The following is a 6,092-nucleotide window of genomic DNA, read 5'->3' on the forward strand; positions in this document are numbered from 1 at the left end:
CACAAACATGCTGCTGCTGTTTCAAGGATCAATTCAAACATCACTTTTAAAGCATTCTTTGCTCCACACTTACAAGTCGGGCACCTATCCCGTGCATCGCATCACCGCTCATTGTGGAGAGGAACGTTACGTTTGATTTATCTTCATATTAACTTCAGCCCTAGCATGGTGCCTAGCACACAGCCACCCAAGCACAACATATCTAGTGTATTACCTCCACTGATAACCATTCACCTCTGAGAAAAGACATGTTGTTATTTATTAATTGAAATCCGCATATGTAAAGCATTTCTGTGTCCTAAGTGTATCACAAGACCCCTAACAGGAGGCAGCCTGGAGAATTTCCACACGGTCCCTTTTCAACACTGATCAGAAACAAATGCTGGGAGGCGAGTCTTGTTTGGGGTAGGCAGGAGTTTGAACCCTTGACTTCTGTGGGTTTTCTTCCCAAAGTACAATAAGAAGGTGTAATTAAGGGCCGGCCCAGTGGCAAACTGGAGAGTGCACCACCTGGGAGTGTGGCAGCGCTCCCGCCGAGGGTTCGGATCCCATGTGAAGACCAGTTCCCGCTCACTTCCCGACACTGAGGGTTGCGATCCCGTTACCGGTAAGTAAAAAAGATAAAAAGGAAAAAAAAAAAAAAAAAAAAAAAAAAAAAAAAAAAAAAGAAGGTGTAATTAAGAGGTTGACTGCATTTTTGAGGTTTGACTGCTGATAGCCTCCAAGCCTCATCTGACTTTCAAGCCACATTCTGACCTGCCCCAACTTAGGTCAAGTCCATGAGGAAACCCAGGCCCTCCCTCCCTCGGTGCTGCAGGGAAACTCAAAGCACTCACACCCCAGCCTGGGTGTGGACACCCTCAGCCCCCCCTCTAAGCACTATACAGACCCAGAGCCCCCAATCCTCCCATGCCCTTGCTTCCCTCTGAACAGGACCCTAACCTTTCTCTTTACAGACTCCTTTGGCTATTTACCAAGTGATGAATGAACTTCATTTCACAACCATTGGTGCCTGCGTGTCATCTGTCCTGCCATTCATAAATTCCTGGGTGGGCCTGTCCAGCATCCAGTAGGGGATGCTTGGTATCCAAGTAAGATGGAAGATACAAATAAGAAGCTTTGTTCTTCAGAGTAACAATTAAAAAAAAACAACAACCTCACCTGAAAGCAAACATTGGCCATTTTTACATTCCATGTATCTATTGCTCCCTTTTGTGGAAATGCCACCTTGATTTTCCTCAGGAACCATTTCTCCTTATCCTCCATCCAAGTGTTTGGGGTGGGGCTGAGGCTTTCTCCAGTCTCTAGGCCTCCAGGGTGTCCTTGACCTCAGCCTGGTCAATCATTGCATTGTGTCTCCCTGGCCAGAGTGACTGGTTCAAGGGATGGACCCGTGACCTAAGTTGATCCAGGCAAACTCAGTCGTGGGACTTCTGTTTGGATCTTGGAGAAGGAAGAGCTCTCTTTGCATTGGGCATGCTGGCTGTCAGGATAATCTTAGCCCAAGTTGCCCAGGTCCACTGTACTGAGAGGGAGAGGTCCTCCCTGGCGCAAGGCCAATGTGGAGGAAAGCAAAGCATAAGGAAAGGAGGAAGAGACTCCTGACCCTAGGGTTATGCTGGAATCCCTGGATCTAGCCAAGCTCAGTCAGATCCACTCCAAGATTTTGTGGTTGCATGAGCTATAAATTCCCATTTTAGTTTAGGCTTAATTGAGTTTCTATTATTTGCACCTGAAAGATGCCTTTGAGGGATACAATTATCGGGTTTTCTGTGCTCTGACCTTTTAGATTCTCTGAACACATTGAGGCCAAACACACAGTGGAAGCCATACAACCTTGGTCCTCACATAAACACCCAAACCCTCCTTTCTTAGGTGACAGCAGCAGATCTGTTAGAAATGGCATGCCTAATCTTGGCCTGAATCACCAATCTACCAAGACCAGAAAGCCCCCAAATGAACAGTACAAGGTCAACAATTTGCTTGAAATATCAACTAAATCAGGATGCTGAAGCTTCAACTCACTGGAATATCACTTATCCTGTGCACCAGGAATCCTTTATTAGCAGAAGCTTGTGATGAATCGGAGGAAGCAAAGGCAAATAGAGACTGAGCTGATTCCCCACCTGCACTCAGTGAAGTTTCATTCTGTGTCTGGTAATTTCTACTCCAGTGTTGGAGCCGATAAAGTAAGCTAAAGTGGTACAAAAGTTCTACTCCACCCAACATCTACAATTAACTAAACATTGCGGTAGGTAGAATAATGCTCCCTACGCCCAAAGATACCCACCTTCTTACCCAAAACCTGTGAATATATTATGTTACATGGCAAGGGAGAATTATGGGCAAGATTGAGGTTGCTAATTAGCTGACCTTAAAATAGGGAGATTATACTGGATTATTCAGATGGGCCTGTATAGTCTTAGGGGTCCTTAAAAGTGGAAGAGAGATGAAAGGAGGTCAGAGTGATGCCATGTGCAGAGAACTAGACCTGCTGTTGCTGGCTTTGAAGATGGCCTAAGAGTGAAAGTCAAGGGGTGCAGGCAGCTTATACAGGTTGGAAAAGGCAAGGAACCAAATTCTTTCCCAGGGGTTCTACATTAGTTTTCTAGGGCTGTCATAACGAATATCATGAGCCGAGTGTCTTAAACAGCAGAAATTTATTTTCTCATACTTCTGGAGGCTGGATATCCAAGATCAAAACATTAGCACCACTGGTTTCTGTCTTGCAGGCAGCCACCTCCTCACTGTGTCCTCACAGTTTCTGTCTGGGAATATAACTGGTGTCTCTCTGTGTATCTAAATTTCCTCTAAGGACTCCAGTTAGATTGGATTAGGGCTTACTCTAATGGCTTGCTTTTAACTTAATCCCCTCTTTAAAGATCTTATCTCCAAATACAGTCACATTCTGCGGTACAGAAGGAGAGGACTTAAACATAGGAATTTTGGGAAACACAAGTCAGCCCATAACAGGTTCCAAAAGGGAATACAGCCCTGCTGACACCTTGATTCTAGCCCGGTGAGACCCCTGTCAGACTTCTAATCAACAGAGCTGTGAGATAATAAATATGTGGGTTTTAATTTTTTTTTTGCCACAAAACACATCTTAATACATTTAAAAAGATTAAGATCATAGAAAATATAGTGAGACCCCCTGTCAGACTTCTAATCAACAGAGTTGTGAGATAATAAATATGTGGGTTTTAATTTTTTTTTTTTGCCACAAAACACATCTTAATACATTTAAAAAGATTAAGATCATAGAAAATATGTTCTCTGACCACAATAACAGAAGGAAATTTAGAAAATTCACGAATGTATGGAAATCAAACAACACTCTCCTAAATAAACATGGGTAAAAAGAAAAATCACAGGAAAATTAGAGAGTACTTTGATATAAAAATCAAAGCACAGCATATCAAAATTTATAGGATGCGGGGCTCATGCAGAGCTTAGAGGAAAATTGACACTTGTAAACACCTATATTAAAAATAAGAAAAATCTCAAATCAGTAAACTTCTACCTCAAGAAAGTAAAAAAAGAAGAGCAAAATAAACCAAAACCAAAAAATAAGTAGGAAATAACAAAGATTACAACAGAAATATGAAATAGGAAATTAAAAAACAATAGAGAAAATCAACAAAACCAAAAGTTGATTCTGTAAAAAGATCAGCAAAATTTGTAAAACTATGTACAGTGACCAAGAAAAAAAGAGAGAAGACCAAAATTAATAAAATCAGAAATAAAACAGGGGCATTATGGTTTTTTGTGGTGGAAAGATTTAGTTTCTGTCGTTTGCGTTTTTGTTCTACCAGTGGGTTTTGTTCTTTCTTTTGTATTTGTGGTAGTGATTATCATTTTTTCAGATATCAGATGTAGGACTCTCTTGAGGATTCTTGCAAGGCTGGTTGTATGGCAGTGAACTGCAGTTTTTGTTTGTCTGGAAAATACACTATTTTCCCCTCATTTCTGAAGGACAGCCTTGCTATCCTTGGCCAGCAGGGATTTGGGGGTTGCTTTTTTTTTTTTTTTTTTAGTATTTTGAATATATCATCCCATTTTCTTCTGGCCTTCAGAGTTTCTGTTGAGAAGTCCACTGTTAGTCTGATAGGAGCTCTCTTATAGGTTACTTGATGCTTTTCTCTTGCTTCTTTTCAGATTCTCTCATTGTCTTAGAGCTTTGCCAATTTCACTATAATGTGTCTTGGAGAGGATCTTTTTGGATTGAATCAGTTTAGGGCTGTTTGACTTGCTGGCTCTGAAGGTCTGTGTGTCTCCCTATACCTGGGAAGTTTTCTGTTATTATTTGATGGAATAGATTTTCCACGTCTTTTCTTTTTTCCTCCCCTTCTGAAATACCCATCATCTGGATGTTTGTATGCTTACAGTTGTCTGCTAGCTCTCTTACATTTTCTTCATTTTTTAAAAATTCTTTTTTCCTTTTTTTTTTGTCTGCCTGGGTTATTTCGAAAAGACTGTCTTCAAGATCAGAAATGATTTCTCCTGCTTGTTATAGCCTGCTGTTTAAGCTATTGGTTGTATTTTTTATTTCGTTGAGTGAATCATTCAGTTCAATGAATTGTTACATTCTTTTTTAGGGTATTAATCTCTTTTTAAATTTCCTCCTTCTTATCTTGGATTTTTTTCTCATTTCATCATTTTGTCTAACTGAGTCTTCTCATATCTCAGTGAGTTTCCTTAAGATTATTGCTCAGAATTCTTTTTTAGTCATTTCACATGTTTCCTGCTCTGTAGCATCTGGCATATGAGAATTGATTTATTCTTTTGGTGTATTCATATTTTCTTGGGTTTTTGTATTTCTAGTGTCTCTACATTGATGTCTGGTCATCTGGTAGAGCAGTCACTTGCTCTATTGCTCTGGAGTGGGCTTTGAGGCAAGAGACATCCTCTTCTTTTTCCAGTCTCCACTGCTGACTCTCCTTGTGTCCGTGCAGATGAGTGTCTGCATGAGGCAGCCTGCATGGTGACTGTGGCTACTGCTGTGGCATTGAGCCACTTTTTTGGCAGCTGTAGCGGTGGCTATAGTGGGCCAGCCATATGAAAGTGGTGTTTTCAGAATGCTCTCTTGCCTGCTTCTGGGTGGAAGGGGTTGCCCTTGGCTCCTGCCTAGGACTCTGGGTATTGCTCTCTTCAATACGTGGTGTTTTAAGCCACTAAGTTTGTGGTAGTTTGTTATGGAAGCCATCCAAGCATCTTAAGCTAAGCTCTTTGTCTTTATTAACTTACATGAGCCTCACATCAGCCTATGAGAAGACATCATCATTACCTCCATTTTATGAAGGAGGGAACAAGGCATGACATGCTAGGTAGCTACCCAAAGCCACATTGCTAAGAAGTAGTAAGCCCTGAACTTGAACTTAAATGTGACTGATTCCATAACCTGTACTCTATCACCACTCCACCCCATTGTAAAACATCAAGGATTTGGAAACTTTTCTTTACTTCTCAAACAGTGTGAATAAACAGAGTAACGAGAATCACATGAGGCACTAGTCCTACCTCTCATTTTGAAAATGAAGAAAATAAAAGCTGGAGCTGAAGCAAAGCCTAGGTCTCCTGGCTCTCCCACATGCCCCACACCAGCCATTCTTTCTCCCCTGACCATATCAACCTCATGTTTCCTACCTCATCTTTCCATAGCATCTCACAGAATTACCTAATGAGAAGGAAGCTGAGACCCAAAGTCACAAAATTAAAAAGTGGCAAGGCATGGTGTCAATCCCATGGCCAGTCCCAAGGCCCTTCCACTTCATTATTCCTCTTATAGAAATGTCCCATTATGAGAACACAACTTGCTTGAATGTTTAAATCTATCTTACATTCCTTGGTAGGGGCTTGGGGCATGCTCTCTCTAGTGTGTTACCTCTCTTAAAATCAGACTCAGGGCAACTTCAGAAACAGGAATAGCCTTTGGGATTCTAATCTGAATCCTGAACTTTGGTAGTAATCTGGACAAATAAGAGTACAAAGTGGCTTCCTTTCTGTTAATTTATCTAGAAAAGTCAACAGCATTAGAGAGACCTCTGAGTAGCAGATTGTAACTCTGCTACCGGAACATCAGGCTAAGACTT

The sequence above is a fragment of the Galeopterus variegatus genome, unplaced genomic scaffold (assembly GCF_000696425.1).
Source record: "Galeopterus variegatus unplaced genomic scaffold, G_variegatus-3.0.2 Scaffold2810, whole genome shotgun sequence".
Lineage (NCBI taxonomy): Eukaryota > Metazoa > Chordata > Mammalia > Dermoptera > Cynocephalidae > Galeopterus > Galeopterus variegatus.